The sequence below is a fragment of the Sus scrofa genome, chromosome 2, assembly GCF_000003025.6.
Source record: "Sus scrofa isolate TJ Tabasco breed Duroc chromosome 2, Sscrofa11.1, whole genome shotgun sequence".
Lineage (NCBI taxonomy): Eukaryota > Metazoa > Chordata > Mammalia > Artiodactyla > Suidae > Sus > Sus scrofa.
The window spans coordinates 24,242,357-24,264,150 of NC_010444.4; positions in this window are offsets into that span (position 1 = coordinate 24,242,357).

Consider the following 21,794-nt stretch of genomic DNA (forward strand, 5'->3'; position numbering starts at 1 on the left):
GTGAATTATGTATATTATCATGTTAACTTCTTTGCTTTATTCATTAGAAAGCTCTGAGACAAACTTGCAGGTCTTTTCTAGGCCATGTAAACATATGTATAAACCCTGCTATTTATGCACTACATTCAATTATATTTATGGTTATATAATTATATTTGAGTTTTCCCCGTGTTTAATTTCCCTCCACTAATATTTTCTCCTCTACTTTTATATATAATCCTAGTAACTTGGATGCTTTTGTGTCTCACCTCAACTCCTTTTTAGAACAGGGGAGGAAATAAATATATACATATTTATTCATATCTTCATATATACATACACACACATGTACTCATTCCAGGTTTTTTTTCAAACATTTTCTCATTAACTCATCACAAGCAAAAAAAGAAACGCTTATTCTATCCATTTCACATTTGAGAAAACAGATGCAATGACAAGCCACAAATCTCACAATTAAATAGTGAAGGCGGCATTTTCCCCTTTCCTCGAAAGCCTGTGGATTTTCTTTTCTGCCATGCTGTCTGTGTCTTTCATTTGCCTATTGCACCCTTTATTTATTCATTCACCGAATGCCCAGTTATTTTTTCTTAAGGGCCAAGGGTGGAGTCCCAGGCTAGGGGTCTAATCAGAGCTACAGCTGCCAGCCTACGCCATAGTCACAGCAACACGGGACCTGAGCCACATCTGCAACCTACACCACAGCTCACAGTAACGCCAGATCCTTAACCCACTGAGCGAGGCCAGGAATTGAACCTGTGTCCTCATGGATGCTAGTCAGATTCGTTTCCCACTGAGCCACGACAGGAACTCCCTGAATGCCTATTTATTGACTACACCCTATGTGCCAGACACAGTGTGAATAAACCATTCAAAGCGCCACCTCTCCTGCAACTTAGGAGCTCTGTCCTATGACATTAGGTTTCTTACACAGGTATATCTGTTCAGTCAATGAGAACCGTAAGCGTTTCAGAGACAGATATTACTGTACAGAGCTCTGTGTCGTCCCCCCATACCCACCCCACACTGTTGCATGTCCTCATGAGCTGTGAAGACTGCATAGCTACACTGCCAGGGCAACTTCAGAGTAAAAACACTCATGAGAACAATGAGGAATCAGCATGGTGATTAGGGGGAGGCTTTTCTAAGTAATCCAAAAAACCATTAGAATAATAGCAGAACGTTACGAAGCAACACTGAGCTTTAGTTTTATACAGTTAGGGAGGGGAAAGACACAAAGCCTCACTGAATTATGCTGAATTATACTGAACAAAAGGCAATTTTAGAACCAACCTGTCAAGTGTGTCAATCTGCTATGGTTTTGGGAGCCCAGGCTCCCTTCATAGCTCAATGTCTTGTAATTACTCCCTCAGAGAGACTGTGAAACCCCTGAACAATGGCTGAGGATGGATTTGAGTGCTTAATGGGATGCTGTCAACAAAGAGAGATGGTCTCATTTCAGCCCATTCCTCAAACTCCACATACCGAACCCTTGTTTCTGAAGGTGACACACAGCTAAGCGATACACAACCATTTACTAACCAAAGGACCTTCTGAGATTATGTAAGATAAGAAATTTGATGTTTTTCCTCAGGGATCAAGGAACAATACCCATGACTCACAGCTCTGTGCTTTGCCATGGGGAATCCAAAGCCGGTAGAGATGTGCCATTCACCACGGACGCACTCACACACGTGGTCCTCTGAAGGACCCTTTCATCGCCCTTCCAGGTGTAAAGATTAACCGTTTCAGGAGTTCCCATTGTGGCTCAGCGGGCTAAGAACCCAACTAGTATCCATGAGGATGAGAGTTCCATCCCTGGCCTCACTCAGTGGGTTAAGGATCTGGCATTTCTGTGGCTATAATGTAGGCCACCAGCTGGAGTTCTGATTCAACACCTAGCCACTAGCCTGGGAACTTCCATATGCCGCAGGTGCAACCTTAAGAAGAAGAAAAAAAAAAAAAAGATTAATCATTTCAGGGAGAGAAGGTGGGTTCTTTGAACATTTTCCCCAATGGAAAGGGATCATTGTCTTGTGCACAGAGGAATTAAGGATGCACAGATTCTACTCTGTCCCGTGTTCAGAATTCACCTTCTTATTCCTCAAAACATAGGGAGAGAGAGATGGTTTCATTAAAAAAAAGCAAGGGCTTTTGTGTCAGACACTGTGGCTTCAACCTTCCCAGCCGCCAAGTTCACATCTCCGATGTGGGGATAGTAGTAAAACCTTCCCTACAGGGGCTATGAGGGGGTCAGACCAGCTTTCATCTGCAGACTGTCTGCCAAGAAGAGGCATTCCAAAAAAAAACTTGTTCTAAGTGTTTTTCTCTTCTTATGAATATCCCTGTTAATGCAGAAATAGGGAAACAGGGGGCTGTGTGGCATAAGGAGGGTCTCACTGGGATAGACAGTGCGGAGGATAAAAGTCTATGTTAACCAAGAAAGAGAAAAAAATGATGTTCCCCTGCGTTAAAGGACGACTCTGAGGAGAAAATGCTGTGTTGCATGGTGAAGGACAGGATGAAACTGTCAGGTCCTAAGTAAATAGAAATCATGGTGCTCTCTCAGCTATCAGCATAATCCACCAAAGACACGGCTTGGGGAATGTTCTGGCCACTCTTTTTTGAAAGAGAATTATCTACCAGGAATTGCGTGGATGCTCATCCCACACTATCTCACCTTTTCTCTTCACAGCGATCCTCAGATGTGAACATTGTCCCACCCTCTGAACACTAAATGAAGCTGATGTCCCCACGACCAATAAATGGCAGAGCCTGAATCCTACCCCAATCTTCTCTGAGTTTCTACTATCTGCACATGTCCCCAGCCAGTCTCCCAGGGATAGAGAAGATGAGAATAGCAGTGAAATTCGGGGGGAGTTTCAAATAAGGTCTTGACCCCAACGAAAGCTTCCTGTACTAACAAATCGAGTCATTCAGACCAGGCTCAGGAGCTCAAAACTGTCTGGGAGCCCCCTGAAGAAAATGAAGAATGCACCCTCCACAGAGAGAGGGAACATTCTGTTTGTTCCAACTACCACTGGAATTCTGCTGTCAGAACTCACTGGCCACTGCTGATCTCGAAGGTCACTGCTCTTACTCTTCAGAGGCTTCAGGGAGCTCGCCCTCTCCCCAGGCTTTACCCCTCCTGTACACCCACAGAAGCTTCCCAGGCTTTACCCTGTCGGGAGACATGTTTCTGCAATCTTTTCTTAGCCTCTCTGCTTCTATTTTCTAAGCTGAAAACTCCACCTCCTCCTGCTTTACGTTACCCCATATTCCTGCTTGAAAAACAGTTGCAGTGCTGGTAAATGACTTAAGCTTAAGAACAAAGACCAAAAGTTATTCATGTGGTCACCTGAATGAGGACATAATGCGTTGGTCTAGGCATGCCGGACCTGTGCAGATAGGCACAGCATGATATGTCCTGCTAAAATAAGAGAAAGAGGAGCCTCATGGCCCCAGGGGGTTTATGAGGGGTTGTTAGTGGGATATGCATCAGCAAGGAGAAGAAGGTGCAAACCTAGGCATGCCAGGTCGCTGCAGATAGGCACACCGTCTGCAGAAAGAAGCACAATGATGATTCTCTAGATGCTATGCATAGACAGCTAAGGCCAGGCTTCCTCAATGCTAATGACTGTTAAATGCCCAAAAGTCAGAACAAAAGCTTAACCAGCCACCAGCTATGTGACTTTTAAAAATAATAACAGAACTATATCCTGCACCTACAACCCCGTCCTCACTTGAGGTAATCCTAAAGAGCACAATAAAAACAGTGTCGTTTCTTGAGGCAGGGGCGCTCTTGGTCCCTGAGACCTTGAGTCCCCTGGTTCCCACCTTGAATTAAGACAAATGTCTCTGTGTCTTGTTTTCTGTTAATTTTTTCTTAAGTTTCACAGCACCCATTCTTCAGCCCTCACCTGCTGAACTGGTCTCGGCATTACCCCTTCCATCCACCTGCAGAAGCTCCCCAGCTTCTCTCCTTAACTGCAGAGAATCTCGTGGTAGTAAGAATAGTTTGTCCAAGAATTTACTCAAGGAAAATCCAAGGACGGAGGGAACCCGGGCACTTGAGGAAAACCCTGGAGGCCCACTGGCCACAAAACACACAGTAAGTGGACACGAATGACGAGGGTCACACACAACTGAATTATTTTTTGCTGCATTAAGTGAGGACTGAAAGAACTTAGCTTGTCATGGAACCTCCCAGGAAAGCAAAACCAAAAGCTAATTAAAGGATTTTTGATTTTGCTAGTCCACATTAACTAAAGGAACTCCAGTCTCTTCCTTTCATTTCCCTTCCTACCTGCCCCTCTTCCCATCTTCAAAGGGCAAGTAGAAGTCTCCCAGGACACAGCTCCAAGTTTGCAAGATGCCCGTGGCTTCACTCCTCAGCACGACTGTCACGATGGCACAGTGAACATGACCTGGGAAGAGGGAAAAAAAAAAAAAAAAGATCGCCATTGTTTTGCACAAAAACAAGCCGGTGCTTAATCTAATGCAAACATAATTACTTTCACTTAAACAAAAAGGGGAAAACAAATTAAAAGAAAAAAAAACATTGATGATGACAGCACAGGCTGTCTGCCCTGACATGGACAATTCTGTGGGCATCAGACATCCCACTCCTCCTCTCAGCGGCTGCTCTTTAGAAACAAATCTGAAAAGCCTCTAAAGAAACAGAAGCACCAACCCTGAGTCCCACCTATTCTCTTTTTATTTTTAACAGTTCCTATTTGAGGCTCCCATCCTTGTTCATTTCTTCAGTGTGAATATTAATAGAAGGTTGGCACTTCGGGAAATGGCATTAAAGTCTGGTGTCAGGAAGAGGAACATTAAAATTGTTTTTTCCAGTGACCTTTACATGGGATTGATCCCTTTGATATTTCCGAGCAGAGAATGAGTCAGAAGGAATATTCATTTACTCATTCAACAACTATTTAAAGCCAACCTACTCTGTGACAGGTGCCATGGGGGGTGAGTAAGACGGAAATGAGGACTGTCCCAAAGTAGACGGTCTAGTGGGGGAAAAATGGGACAAATGATTATGCAAATAAGTACAGAAAAACATATTGCTCTGAGAGCATATACAGAGAAGCCTAAATTACTGCCAGGGTAGTGAAGGAGAGTGGTCAGGAACAGCCTTTCTAAGCAACATTCAACTCAGCTGAGACCTTAACGATGAGAAGGAATTTGCCAGACAATTGGATGGGAAGAATTCAGGAGAGAACTCAAAGGAGTGAGGCACCAATTCCAAAACACTGAGAAAGAAGGAAGGGTTGTGACCCTCTTAAGAACGGAAGAGTCAGTGTATGAGTTTTTCTTAGGGCGGCTCTAATAAATTACCACAAAGTCAGGGGCTTAAAACAGCAGAAATTCGTTTTCTCCCAATTCCAGAAACCAGAAGTCCTAAATCAAGGTGTTGGCAGGGCTATGTCCCCCTGGGAGGCCAGAGGGAAGAATCTGTCTTGTCTATGACTGTTTCTGGAGGCTCCTTGTCCTGGGACTGTGTAACTTCAGTCTTGGCTCCCATCACCCACGGTCTCCTCCTCTTTTCATCTCTCACAAAGACATTGGTCAATGGATCAGTCTACCTGGTTGATCGAATATGATCTCCTCTTGAGATCCTTAATTACACCTGCCAAGACAGTTTTCTCAGTAACATCACATCCACTGATACTGATGGCCAGGACGTGGGCATATCTTGTGGAGACCACAGGTCAACCCATCACAGTCTGTGTTGTAGGAAAGCAGTGGGTGTAGCAGTGAGGAAGGGTGGTATGAGATGGAGCTGGGGATACAGACAAAGGCCACACTCTGGAAGCCACTGGGTTTTGAGAAATGTATTAGTCTTCTATTGCTGCATTACCAAATTGCCACAAAGTTAGTGGCTTAAAATAACATCTATTTATTATCTCAGAGTTCTAGGGGTCAGAAGTCTGGACACAGTATGATTCAGGTGCATTCTCAGCACAGAGCTTCACAAAACTGAATGCAAGATGTCCACCAAGCTGGGCTCTTAGCTGGAGGCTCCAAGGAAGATTCCACTTCCAAACTCATTCAAGTTTTGAATAGAATTCAGTGCCTTGACACATGGGTCCCTCGGGTTCAAGGCAATAACAGCATATAGAATCCTCATATTTTAAATCGCTGCTTCAAAAGTCTCAGGTGATCACATTTGGCTCCCAAGGATAATCCAAGACCAATTGCTATTTTAAGGTCAGCTAACCAGTAATTTGAATTTCACCCACAAAGTCCCTTGGGTCATGTAACATAACATATTCACAGGAGTACCACTAGGGGGCAGAGTACCACCAGGGGGCAGAGTTCACTTGGACTAAAATTCTGCCTGTCACATGGAGTATCAATAATGCTATGTGATGAAACTTCTAAAATACCTGCAAATTAACAGATTTCTGCTGCTAAGTTTAGTCCTCACACTTTCCAAGGAAAGGGTGTATGGGAACCAAAGTTTTGTCCTTTTAAGTTGCAATCTCATGATTTTATAATTCCCCCCTCCCTTCCACTCTCCTCCTTGAACCCTGGCTCAGCCACTTTTGTAGCTAGAACGGAGATGACAACAACAGCACAAATTCAAAGGGTTGTTTTGAAGGCTAACTGTAAGAATTTAGGATAAAACCTGGCAGATATTAAAGTATCAACCAATGCACACAGAATCAGAATTAGAAGTAGTATAATCAACAGAACTGGTCCAGAGCTTGCAAATGTAACCCTGGTTACCACCAGTTGGCAGAACCATCCTGTGTCCACTCTTCCATTCTCCTACAATTTAGCTAGACCCCTGCTGAGCCTTGCTTTTTATTATTCTGTGTTGTTTCCCCATTTCACAGACTCTCTTCCTTTTAGTGTCCATATTCTTAAGATGCTCTTCCCACTGACTTTTTCCCAGATCAACACACTGACTCCACTCCTCACAAACTATTTTCCAAACTCTGGATTGAAAGTGGACCCTGATCTTTGTTGGCCCATGTGGACATATCCTTGTTTCCCCTTTCAGCAGATGCCAACTCTCCCCTCATCTGGAAGGAAAGAGTGAAAAAGATTCACAAAGTGAGGTAGAATCTTCATCTCCAAAGAAAGAGCAAGCCCAGAAGAGAGGTAACAAGCTAGAAATCTTTAGGACATCTCAGGAGAATTTATCTAAGCAGCTAAGCTTAGCTAAACAGCCAGGGCAAACTAGGAAAAATCATTGGCCACCCAGAGACAACCACCTGTAAAATACTTTTTCTTATTAGAATAATCAAAAGAATGAAAAGTTAGCCTGCAAGAGAATGCTTTCCTGGCTCAGGTCAATGCATGATTGCTCTCCAGTGACCTGAGAACTCAGAATATTAAATGTAGTCAATGATTCTCACTGGTTTACAATGCAGGCCACCCAGCAGAGGACTGGGCTTAAAATGCATTGTCACTACATAAATTCAACCCAGGATTAACTTGGTTGAGTGAAAGTATATGAATATTTCTTTCCAGATGAGTTAGAAGCTCAACTTTCAGCAATATGTATGTCACTGAGATAAATGCACAATTCTACACCACTTTCTTTTTTTTTTTTTTTTTTTTGCCTTTTCTAGGGCCACTCCCGCCACATATGGAGGTCCCAGGCTAGGGGTCGAATCGGAGCTATAGCCGCTGGCCTATGCCAAAGCCACAGCAATGTGGGATCTGAGCCGCGTCTGCAACCTTCACCACAGCTCACAGCAACGTCAGATCCTTAACCCCTGAGCAAGGCCAGGGATTGAACCCACAACCTCATGGTTCCTAGTCGGATTCGTTAACCACTGAGCCACGACAGGAACTCCGACACCACTCTCTTACTTAACTAAAGTCAAGCAAGAAAATAGCCTCTTTAGACAGGTTCAGCATTTTTTGCAAGACAGCCCTACACTCAGCCACTTCTGGTTTGGGCTCTCCTGAAGTCAGGATTCAGGACAAGAACTTCTCTGGGCTCTGTGACCCATCTTACCTTGGCCAAGCTCAGATGAAGGACTGAGTATACCAGTGGTTAGTCTACTTTCAATTTTATGACACTCATGCTTCTTCTGAGAGTCCATTAATAACAAAAATATATAATTCTTCTCTTTATCCTTTCTAAACCATCAAAATAATTAGTGAGTTTCTATGGTGAATTGAAGTCACAGGACTGAGAGGCCTCTGATCTCCTGGGACTGTCTTATCAATTCATACTGGATAGTTCAATTCAGAGCAGCAAGTCTGTGGAAGCTTGCATGAAATCCAGACTATGTCACCACTCTGCTCAACAGCATTATCTGCTGGGTGTCTCTCCAGTGTCGCAGGGAAAGTACCTGGGATCCCACATGCATCTCTGTGTGGTTGTTAGCTAAGGTTCAAGCAAAGCAATCACATTGCATAAAGGTAAAATGACCAGAAATCTGGTGTATGCCCATTGCTTTGAAGGTACTAGCGTTTTACTTCAGATTTTAAATTGAGCCAAGAATAAAGAGATAATAGGGCTTCTACAGAGGTAAGAATTGAGAACCTTAGGATCCTTTGTTCTATAAAAGATGAAGGCTAAAGAGAAGGGTCCCTGGAATATTCAAAAATCTTGGACATTTCAGAGCTAGTGATGATCAGTAAAACCAGAACAAATAAAAATATAGGGACATGGGATTTTTATTTTGTTTTTGGTTAGTGTGGCAAAATTTATTTCATCTAAGTTAAGAGTAGCAGTAGTGCTCTGCAGAACTAAAAGGGGATTTATCTTATAATTATTATTTTTTTCTTCCCTTCTGAAATAGATATGATTCATGATGAAAACCAGCGTTTCATTTTATATTGAAATTATGCTCCACTGAACATTTTATTAGTAATAATTCACTATTTAAAGTGTATATTTCAGTAATGAAAAACAATTCACTAGGCTTGAAAGAAAACCAACTGATTTCAAGTGGAAGAAAGCTCTCTTTTAATTATGGTAGAAGTTTCTCTATCCAGACATATTAAACACTTTCCAAAGAGTCCTTGAATTATTTTTTTCATTTAAAAGGTTTCAGATTCACAAACTTATGGTGAATTTGGTAAGAGAGTTCCCATATACCCACAACCAGTTTCTCCCATTCTCTTCGATTAGTATGGCAGATTTGTCAGAATTAGTGAACAAATTTTTTCCTTTTTTTTTAGGGCTGCACCCACAGCATATGGAGGATCCCAGACTAGGGGTCCATTCAGAGCTGCAGTCACTGACCTACGCCAAAGCCACAGCAACTTCAGATCTGAGCCACATCTGTGACCTACACCACAGCTCACTAGCAATGCTGGATGCTTAATCCACTGAGCGAAGCCAGGGATCGAACCTGGGTCCTCATGGTTCCTAGTCAGACTCATTTCCACTGAGCCACAACAGGCTTTTTTTTTTTCCCCTTAAATCTCCTTTTTTCTGTTCTAGGACCCCACGTAGGAAATCACATTACATTTAGTTGTCATGTCCTCAGGCTTCTCATGTATCACTCTCCTTGTTTTTGATGACCTTGACAGTTGTAAGGAGTACAAGTCAGGTATTTTATTATAGACCGTCCCTCAGTTGGGCTTCTTTTAATGGTTTTCTCATGATCAGAGTAGGTGGGACACTGTATTGTCAGCGGAAAGTCACTATGCACAGCCCACACTTCAGGAGCAGGAATCATGCTCTACCTCCTTTCCGGCAGAAGACCTATTTCTATTCTATATAGGAATTCTTCTATATCAGAAATGCGTCTATTCTCTTCCCCCTTGACTTATTTATGCAATCAGTTATTTATAATAGTGTGGACTCATGGACTTTTTTAAAAAATATTTTGAGTTACACTCCAACACCAATGTATTTATTTTGTGGATCACGTTGTTCCAGCTTTGGCTGCTGGGTGCTCTTTCAGTTGGCTCTTATGTCTCTTTGACATAACTCCCATCCCTGTGGGATTAATTTTATTTGTTTCTTCTTTACTTTCTAGCACTACAAGATGCTCCAGGCAGATCCTGTATATTTCCTACCCTGGCCCTAAGATCAGCCATTTCTCCAAAGAGCTCTGGTTCTGTTTACTGGAGAAGGATATATGTTTTAATTTGAGGCAGGACCCCTAAGGAAGAATAAACGAGCGTACGATTCCAGTCAGTGGGGATTGGTATGTAATGAAAATATTTTATATTTTAAAAATACTTTAGAACATTCAAGAGATATGAATTTGATCCTCACAGTCACCCTAAGGAGGTAGTATTTCTCTTCTCTGCCAATGAAGACATTGAGGCTTTGAGACGTTCTGTGATTCCCCAAGGCCGCAGAAGTAGTAACTGATGAGCAAATCCAGAATGAACATCTATATTTTCTAACTTGTAATTCAGTGCTCTGATGTCATTCCAGTATATGCCAACTGAATAAATACAGGTTCCTCAGGGAGGTGGCCAAACTGCTACGTGGTAGCACTATCAACATGTTTTGTAGGAATTTGCAAATATTCAGAGAAATCTACTAACCTCTTATGTCACAGAAACATAAGATCTTTCTGAATATACTTCCTAGTTAGCAATAAAATACAGGACTGTCTGGAACCAGGCATTGATTTATTATGTCAGTTCAATGAATAGTTTCAGTAAAAGACTTCTCTTCTAATAAGACAACAGAACCCTTTTGCTGTATAGTGTGAACTAAACATCCCAAGTTTTCACCATTCAGTAACTGGAGAAATTCGGATGCTAAGAGAAATTCGGATGACTCAAATATCAGTCACTTTTCGGCCTTTACTGCTTTTCTTAGTGCTAAAAACATTCACCTGAAAAAAAAAAAAAATAGGCAGAAGTAAGGTAGAAGTGAATTTGAAAATTTGAATATACCATGTTATTAGCCAAATTGAAATTTATAAAAGCAAGTGCCCTGGAGTTCCCGTCATGGCGAAGTGGTTAACAAATTCAACTAGGAACCATGAGGTTGCGGATTTGATCCCTGGCCTTGCTCAGTGAGTTAAGGATCCAGCATTGCCATGAGCTGTGATGTAGGTCGCAGATGTGGCTTGGATTCCTCGTTGCTGTGGCTCTGGCGTAGGCTGGCGGCTACAGCTCCAATTAGACCCCTAGCCTGGGAACCTCCATATGCCGTGGAAGTGGCCCAAGAAATGGCAAAAAGACAAAAAAAAAAAAAAAAAAAAAAAAAAAAAAAAGCAAGTGTCTGAAACCTGGGAAATGAAATAAGTTGTTTCTATTTGATGTAAAAGCAAGAGTTGATGGAGGAGAAACATCAAAAATGTAAGCTTTTCCATGTCTTAGTGAATTCTGTGAAGTGAACAAATGTACCACCAGAAGAGAAGAAAAATGTAAAAAATACCCAAATAAGCTATGGAGTCTCAAAGTGTCATGTCCAACATTTCCTATTTATTACATTTCCTCTTTGATTTCAAACCTATATCACATGACATAGTCACTCTCCCCTTGATGTTCCCATTTATAAGTCAGTCCCTACCCTCAGACTTCCCATCCTTAAAAAAGTATCATGGTGGGCACTCCCAAAGTGCTTACAGAATGAATGAATTTCCATCCCCGCCCCATCACAGTATCAAAGATTTTCCTATTTAGCCCATCCCAAATTAATGACCTTTCTTTCTGACAATTGTGGTAGTTACATTGTAAATACTCATTTGCTATTCCTTATGTAGTACTTTCCTTTTTTATTTTTTGGCATTTTGAAGTTTTATTGAAGTACAGTTGGTTTACAAGGTTGTTATAATTTCTGCTGTGCAACAAAGTGATTCAGTTGGACAAAAAGACACATTCTCTTTCAGATTCTCTTCCCACAGAGATTATGACAGTATATTGTTATTCTATCATGTGTATGCACCTATGTCTCCATCGGATTGTAAGTCCCTTAAGGGCTAAAATCAGAATCTGCCCCCTCTTTACCTATAAGACGAGGATGATCACATCTATCCTGCAAGGTTGTCATGAGATCATGCGTGGGAAAATACACAGCAGAGTAATTATCAAAGAGAAATTGGTTAGTGGCTTTCATTTCCTCTCCATTTCCACTTTTTTTTTAATTCCTCGCTGTGCCAATTATACTGTCCTGCACATAGTAGGAGCTGAATAAATGCTGATGGCACTGTGAGTGCTACACGTTCAAGAAAAAGCTAACACTGGCCAAAGATTAAAAGTCAAGGCCTAGGAATCAGCAGCTCACTTGAATAAGCAGGAGTTCCACTGTTGACAATGGCTTCAGCCATGCATTGACTACTGTGCTACTGCCATGGCTTAAAACACTTTAAAACAAACTGTAAATGCATACTAGTAATACGGTGTCTTAAAAGTCAGCAGAAGGATGAACAGCATTTTCAATAATAGATTTAAGGGGGAGGAAGCTGGAATTCTGCCCAAATAGAAATGGAAATGGTGCTTGTACTCAAGGTTAGAATGGTTGGAGTCATTAAGCAGAGTTTGGATTTTATCTGACAAGCAAGAAGGATGGTAAGAGATACTTTCAACACCATCCACTGATCTATATGCTGCAAAGTGCTGACATTCTATGTATTACTGCATAGAACAGAGCTGGCTGTCCTCATCTTCTCTCCACATTGTCTATCTTGTTGGGTAAAGACTTCTTACTCAGTGGTTTTTGATGAGCAGTTCCACCACTGGAGAAAGTAGTGGACCTGGATGGATAATTAGGATTTCAATAATAACTGAGGAATCACAATTGAATTACCCCACCAATAGGCTGCCCATTTTGTATTCCCCAAAACCTACTCTAAATGAGTCATATGATAAAGGAACTCTCCTAAACACACAAATGACAACCTCAGAAAAATCCTGCTATGTGTGTCTAAAAGAACCCAACTTTGGCAAAGTCATTGTTGCGGCTTAGGATGAAAAGAGTGAGAGCCACTGTTTGAGAAGACACTGAGAGAGGAGAAATAATGAAGGGGAAAGGTGGCATCAGGCAGAAAAGTTGAAATGAAAGCGAACACACAGAATCTGTGAGATGTATTTAAATCTCAGAACCAAACTAGCTCTCCAAGGGGAGCTGCTTTTCATCTTCTGAGTTGACACAAGCCTTTTGAAACCTCTGTGGCTTTGACCTTCCATTATCGCTGAACACAGCCACCCGCCTTCACCCCTCAACGGAGCCTCTCGGCCGAGGTGCCAGAGATGGTGCCCTCGGCCACTCTGGGATCACGTGAGGCTTTCACTGCTCTCACTTCAAAACCGGCCTGATCGGGAGATGTGAGTCTTGCAAGAAAAGGTTTTTCTCTCATGGCCGGGCTTTTTTGGTGAGAGATGTAATACATCAAAGCAGAGAGGAGATGCAATCATGCAGGGAATGATTTCAAAAACTTTAATGAACCGTTTAAAATAAACTCATTTGAAGGTAATTTAACAACACCACTTTTACAATTAAAAATACTCTTTTAGCATGCAAATGCAGAACATTAGTCCCATGTCAAGATGCAAAATGAAGTGAAACTGAGGGGTTTTTGAAACATGAATGCCATGTCCGTCATTTCTCATCACTCCATGGTGCTCTTAGGCAGCCTAATGAAAGAATGAATGGATTTAAACATTTTGTTGGAGCAATGGGGTTTGAGGAATTAAATTAACTTGATGGTTAGTTTTGAGAGCCAGGCTTGGAAGTGGCATTATATTGTTACTAAAATTAATTTCTATCCTCCTCTAAGTTTCATTTGGGTATTTTTAATATTTATTCCTAAAATATCAATCAAGGGCATCAGCAATTAGCCGAATACTTCATCAGCCCTCTTTGATGTGCTACCATTTGCTCGAAGTCATATTTGTGAAGGCAAAAACACACTCTCTGGGAAAACAAATTGGACTCCAACTGCGGTCCCCAAGAATGACAGTGGCATTGGAGTTTTCCTTTGAAGGGTAATAGGAGTGACAAGCTGACTTTTGGACTAAGCCAAGACAGCAATTCCCAGTCCTCTCCTTCACCATGAAACAGGTGACAAATCACACTCCCGTAACACATCCACGGCTGTACCAGGTTACAGATCTCAGCGTTGGCAAGACAGGCTGCAAATTACAGGCAACTCATAACGCCCAGGCGCCTGCATATGAATTTCCCTCCCACTCAAGAAAGTATATCAAGGAGTTCCCGTTGTGGCGCAGCAGAAATGAATCTGACTAGGAACCATGAAGTGGCGGGTTCAATCCCTGGCCTCACTCAGTGGGTTAAGGATCTGGCGTTGCCGTGAGCTGTGGTGTAGGTCACAGATGTGGCTCAGATCTGGCGTGGCTGTGGCTGTGGCTGTGACCAGTGGCTACAGACAGCTCCGATTGGACCCCCAGCCTGGGAACCTCCATATGCCACAGGTGCAGCCCTCAAAAAGACCAAAAAAAAAAAAAAAGAAAAAGAAAAGAAAGTGTATCAGAATTCTAGTAAGTGAAAGTGACACTATTGTAGAGATCACCTTATATAAGCTCAAATTTTTACGAAAGGGACGTCATAAAATTTGTACCTTAATTGTTACAAAAAAGAAAATTGGTTAAAAAAATAATAGATATCAACATGTCAGGTACCATCTCATTGACATGCACATTTTCTGCCACAAAATATGGCTCTTTTTATAAGTTTAACTCAAGTTTTTGAATACTAGCCTCAGAAGAGAATACTAAAGTCGGATGCTCTTTTAATAAGAAACCATTTTATTGGTAACAAATTTTACTGGGATTGAGCAGTATTGAGTAGCTTGTTCCAGGCACAGATTCTGCATCCTACACACACTCTCCAAGATAATATTCCCTGTTTCAAGGAAAAACAAACTAGAGCTCAGATTTACTCAAGATTCTGTGGCTAGAACATGGTCACTAGGATATGATCAAAAGTCTATGTCCGCTGTGAGTTGGTAGTCAAATGTCACCAATGCCCATGTTCCCATGAAAGAATAAAATCAAGCCATGAACATGGTATTTTCGTCTTTTTTCTTTCATGCAAGGCTTCATGAGCCACAGCACTGTTCCCTTCCAAAGAGCTCTCTTGGGAGGCTACCCACATATTCCCACCCGAATGCATGTGCTCAATGCTTGCCTTTAGAAAGAAGACTTTCCAGTCCAATTTATGAGTCACCTGAGAAAATGTCTCATTTCCTCTCATCTTTCTATGATTACACAAATGTAATTTTAAAACAGTGCCTTCATCTTGCTCACCCACCTCCTCTTGGTAGAAATGTGTCAACAAGGACATACAACATGGATTTTTTTTTCCCCCACAAAGACAGTATCTTTAAAACATGCACATCGCATCTGAGGAGACTATTTTGAAGGACACAACAGATGTTCAAAATTTTAAATTCTAATATATCTATTTTTTATAGTCTTTGCTTTCAGAGCACTTTTAGGTTTGCAGAAATACTGAGCAAATGGTACAGAAAATTCCCATATACCATCTTCCTCCAGTGCACAGCTTCCCTATTATCAATAACTGTATTACTGTTGCACATTGGCTACAGTTGATGAACCATATCAATCCATTATTATTAAAGAAAGTGCATAGTTTACATTAGGGTTAACTATTTTGTACAGTTCTGTGGGTTTTGACAAGCATACAGTGTCATGTATTTGTCAGGATATGATACAGAATAACTGCACTATCCTAAAAGCCCTAAAATCCCCTGTGCCCCAGCTACTCATCCCTCTCTCTTGAAGCCAAGCCCCTGGCAACTACTGACCATTTTACCATCTCCAAAGTTTTACCTTTTCCAGAATGTCCTAAAGTTGAAATCACACAGAAGCCTTTTCAGACTAATTGCTTTCACTTAGCAATATTCATTCATATTTATGCCATGTCTTTTCATGGCTTTAGTATAACTATTTTTAATTTAGCAACATGTTTAAAGAAAAAGTACAAAGATATCTATCCTCCATATACACTGAAATGTCTACATTTAAAAAAAAAAGGTGGGGATATAGGGAAAAAGACTGGAAAAGTGTTGGCTAAAATGTGCGAGGCTAGTAGAATGATAGCATGTGGTTTCTTTTGCCTATTTCTAGATTTGGGGTTTTGAAATTGTATGAAGAATTTCTTAAAATAGTGTTCAAAAAGCAAAGAAGAAAATCAATCATATCTCTTTATCTTCTTTCCCACTTGTTTGGCATTCTAGTTAAATGCTTTTTCTCTCCCACTCTTTTCCCTATGTCTTTTTTTTTTTCCTTTGAGCTGAGAGTTAAAACTCTGTACCTCCTGTGATGAGAGAGAGAGAGGCAAGGAGGAGAAAAATACAAAAATGGCAAAGGAAAGAAGCATATCTGGACAGAGTTGATGATATTTCAGGTAAGCCCTGAGTATTCATAGCCCTCTTGTGTATTTATAAACACTTATATCCAAAGAACACAAACTTCATGGCAAAGAATCAAATGTAACTGAGTCCTGCAGCAACACCTGTTCCAGGTAAATCACACCTCTCAGAGCAAATCAGATGGAGCATGATTCTCAATACAGCTTCAGGTTATTGAGCCCTTCTGTGTCAGACACCACGCCAGGCACTTTGCATCCAGTCCTTGGTCTTATCAGACAGAGGAGGCTGAACAAGAGAGCTGGATTCAAACCCAGATCAGACTCAAGATCCTGGTCGCATCTACTAATACTGGCACGGGGATGGTATATAAAATCCATACACACTCTTCTTGTCCACAACGTTCTCTCTCCTCCACAGTCAAGAGTTACCCTGGAGCAAAGTGGGGATGGTGTCTGGGCTGAAGACCAGCATTTAAACGCTGCCCACAGGTTTCCCTGGCTACACGGGAGAATTAAGAAGCCTTTGAATGGATATACTTCAGACTCAAGGTCTCCTGCCTGGTACAGCATGAGGGGTTTGAGGACAACTGAAATCTCATCTCCCACTCTTCATTTCCCATGTGCCTGCTTTTATCTTCGGTTCCTTCATCTATAAATTGGCCATCAAGTGAAAAGACTACTGAAGAAGAACCCTGCTCAACCAGTCCTTCGATTTAAAGTACCAAGCCCTACTTGGCACAAAGTAGCACTGCTGCCCTGGCTCCTGACCACCACCTGGTGGAGTGACATTGGGCAAATTTCTTTTTTTTTTTTTTTTTTTTTTTTGGTTTTTAGGGCCACATATGGAGGGTCCCAGGCTAAGGGTTGAATCAGAGCTACAGCTCTCGGTCACAGCCACAGCCACAGCCACAGCCACGCCAGATCTGGAGCCAGGTCTGCAACCTACACCATAGCTCACTGCAACACTGGATCCCCAACCCACTGAGAGAGGCCAGGGATCAAACCTGCATCCTTGTGGATACTAGTCGGATTCATTTCCGCTGCACCATGACAGGAATTCCCCTGGGCAAATTTCTTAACTGCTATGTCTCTATTGCCTCCTATACAAAAAGTGGATAATAATAGTGCCTGGAGCTGGACAAAGACGGGTAATGATACAGTAAGAGTAGTAAGTTCCTATTCTCTAGGTTGGTTTTAAAGAGGCTGTTTCTCCAAGGATTTGAGGGAAGGGGATCCAATAATTAACAGAAGAGATAGTAACTCAGATGCTGTTCCTATGATATGAGTAAAGGTCATTCTATTAAAATGCTGGCCCAGCTTCAAGGACAGGAGAGTTGCAGGCAATAACCAGCTGCTCTGGAGTAAAGGGGGTCAAGGTCATAGCGAGATTGAAGATGTTACTCGCAGAGCATTTAGAGTGCGTATCTTAAGCTGCAGAGTTTAGGAGGGGCTGATTGCTAAAAAGGACCCTGGCTTTGGCATAAAATAACCCCTGGATCAAATCCTGGTTTCACCACTTAGCTGTGAATTCTTTAGAAATTTATTGAAAGTTTCTGGAGTTCCTGTCATGGCTCAGTGGTTAACGAATCCAACTAGGAATCATGAGGTTGCGTGTTCGACCCCTGGCCTTGCTCAGTGGATTAAGGATCCGGCGTTGCTGTGAGCTGTGGTGTAGGTTGCAGATGCGGCTCAGATCCCGAGTTGTGGCTCTGGTGTAGGCGGCTACAGTTCGGATTAGACCCCTAGCCTGGGAACCTCTATATGCCAAGGGAGAGGCCCTAGAAATGGCAAAAAAAAGACCAAAAATAAAATAAAATAAAATAAAAAGTTTCTGAGCCTCTGATTTCCCACCTATAAGATTAGGAATAATAAGACACTCCTGGTGGAACTGTTTTGAAAATCAAATTAAGAGATGTAAAACATGGAGTCCCCATTACGGCTCAGTGGCTTATGGACCAGACGTTGTCTCTGTGACGATGCGGGTTCAATCCCTGGCCTCGCTCAGTGGGTTAAGGATCCTGAGTTGCCACAAGCTCAGTCACAGATGTGGCTCAGATCTGGTGTGGCTGTGGCTGTGGCATAGGCTGGCAGCTGCAGCTCTGATTCAACCCCTAGCCTGGGAACTTCCATATGCCGCAGGTGCAGCCATAAGAAGAAAAAAAAGAGAGTGATGTAAATCACCTAGAAAATGACTGGCTGCCCTGATATAGGCATTTATTAGCTGTCTCTTCACGGAGGCTAATAGGGCCAAGAGGAAAGGATAAAAGACCTACGAAAAAAATCTACCAATCATCCTCAACAGGAAAAACTATTCCGCCACATTCTATTTTCTCTGCTCAAATCCTTCTTAACCAGCTAGAACATTGGGAATAACCTTAAGGCATGTGTTTAAGAAAGACACAGCAAGGAATTGGCTATCCATTTACTGTGACCCTGTGTGATCTTTCTTGTACCATCATATTTCTCAGTCTTCTCAGCCTTTCGAACTGGGATGCACTCTTTCTCAACAGAATTCCACTACCTTACTTCTCCTGCACCATCTGTAAGTCAGGGGGACCCAGAGAACAGGGAAGGAGTGAATTTTGCTTTTCATGGAACCATTGCTCCTGCCACTGTCCTTTCCACACAAGGGAAAACTTCCCCTTAGCTCGAGAAACTCAACTCAGCTCCTATCAAAGTAACATTTTAATTGAACAATTTTTCAGTACTTACTTTGAAGGTGAAAGCAATCCTGGTGTCTGTGAGAAGCATCAGGTGGCTGCCTTCCTGCTAAACACCCAGCCTGTCAACTGGGGTTTCTGCTGAGGTTGCCTGCCTCTGGGCAATGAGGTCCAGTTGTGAACTGGGACCAGTGGTTGGTTGAGAGCAACCCAACCCTCACAAGGGTTCTTAGCCTCGTCTTTCAATATTGTGTTCTGAATTCACCTTCTTAATGTTGTACCCAAATCTCTGGACCCAAGACTGATTTTCCTACCTATTGCCTAGAGCTGTTCTCTCTCCTCCTTTAGATTAACACCTTAGAGGGAAATTTTTATAACAGACAAAACTTGAATTTCCCCCAAACTCCTTAAGTAAGTTATCCAACCTCACACCCATTAGGATAGGAAGGAAGGAAAGAAGGAAGGAAGGAGAAGGAAGGAAGGAGGCAAGGAAGGAAGGGAGGAAATAATAAGTGTGTGTGAGGATGTACAACCACTGTAGGAAACAGCATAGAGGTTCCTCAAAAAAATTTACAGATAGATACCATATGATCCGGCAACCCCGTTTCTGGGTACATACCTAAAAGAATTTAAAATAGGACCTTAAAGAGATGTTTGTACATCCATGTTCATCCCAGCATTAGCCACAATGGCCAAAAGTTACAGAAGCAATCCAAGTGTCCATCACAGATGAACAATGTTTTAAATATAGTACATACATACGATGGAAGACTATTCGGTCTTGAAAGGAATTCCAACACATGCTACAACATGGAAGAAACTAGAGGACATTTTAATTTAAATAAGCCAGTTACCAAAAAACAAATGCTACATGATTCACTTATCTGAAGTACCCAGAATAGTCAAATTCACAGAGACAGAAAGTGGTTTCCAGGGGCTGGGGAGAGAAGAGAATGAGGGATTGTCCTTTAATGGGTAATTTCAGTGTTGAGGATGACAAGTTCTAAAGATTATTTAACAATGTTAATGTACTTAATACTACTGAGTGGTACACTTAAAAATGGTTAAGATGGTAAATCTCATGTGCATTTTACCACAATTAAATTAAAAAAATGTTTTAAGTAACCTAATCAACTTGCCAGCTGATCACTTTCCTCTGGGTTAACCACAGGTATTGCTTTCCCACCTTGAAGTGTCACTTGGTTGACTGCTCATGCTGAGGGCAGCCCCACCAGGCCAGGCAGCTAGAACCTCAGTGAGTTTGACCCAGAGGCCCCCACAAGAGAAGTAAATTGCCACTGAAGATAGAATAACAACTGTGGAAAGCATTCATGCCCTTTGCAATGTTAAAGAATGAGAACAGAGTCAGACCCCTAAAAAACAAACAAAAAACAAAAACAAAAACAAGCCCCCCAAAACCAGTGAATCAGTGCTCGCAAAAGGAATTAAGGGAGAATGAAGAAGGGCTTTGCAGACATACTGAGAGAGATGCTCCAGGGAAAATGAGATTCCTAATGAAGGAGGAGGTGTGCTCAATTAATTATTATGCCTTTGAAATATTGACCTCATTCCTTAAAGCTACCACATCCCTGAAAAGAAAGAAAAGACATTTGTACAAGTTAGAAGTAATGGAGCCTGTGAGGAATTCGCTGTCTATCAAGACCAGTAAAGGGGATGTTGAGAGAACTGGAAAAATGCACATCAACTGGTCCCAGGACCTAACTTACAGGCAGTTTACTGAATTAGCACTTAGAGTCTCTCTTCTCAAAAGAAATACAAACACCTTTGGAAAGATCAGGGTACTAGCAATGCAAACGGCACAACTCAAATTAGAAAGACCTTTGAAACTGCAGACTTCTTCGTACCACAGCTCTAATAATAGAGACAAAATATATACTTATCAAAGCCTTTCCTAAAAGAAATACTACCCTGAGCTGCAGGGTTTTTTTCGCAATCAAATTGATAAAATAAGAATTTTCATTGTTGGAACTCATTAAATCCCCTTCCTACACTGTTGGTGGGAATGTAAATTGGCATAACCACTATGGAATAGTATGGAGGTTTCTCAGAAAACTAAAAATAGAATTATATGATCCAGCAATCTCTTCCTGGGCATATATCTGGAGAAAAAAATAATTCGAAAAGATAGGAGTCGCCATTGTAGCACAGCGGAAGCTAATCCAACCAGTATCCATGAGGTTGCAGGTTTGATCCCTGCCTCACTCAGTGGGTTAGGATCCGGCATTGCCGTGAGCTGTGCTATAGGTCCCAGATGCGGCTTGGATCTGGCTAGGCAGTAGGTCCTTGTTAGTTATCTTTTTTAGATACAGTGGTATGTATATGTTAATCCCAAGCTCCTAATTTATCCCTTTCCCCACATTCCCCTTTGTTAACTGTAAGATTGATTCTGAGATCTGTGAGTCTGTTTTGTAAATAAATTCATCTGTATCATTCTTTTTTTCTTCTTTTAGGGCCATATCTGCAGCATATGGAAGTTCCAGGCTAGGGGTTGAATTAGAGCTGTAGCTGCCGGCTTATGCCACAGCCACAGCAGTGCAGGATCTGAGCCACATCTGTGACCTACACCACAGCTTACAGCAACGCTGGATCCTTAACCCACTGAGCGAAGCCAGGGATCAAACCCATGTCCTCATGGATGCTAGTCAGGTTCGTTAACTGCTGAGCCATGAAGGGAACTCCCTACTCAATATTCTATAATAACCCTGTATTAGGAAAAAAATCTGAAAAAGAATGGATATGTGTGTATGTATAAATGATTTGCTTTGCTGTATACCTGAAACTAGCACAACATTGTAATTAACTCTACTCCAATAAACATTTTTAAATGAAAAAAATCCCTTCTTATACTACATATGTTATATAAATTAACT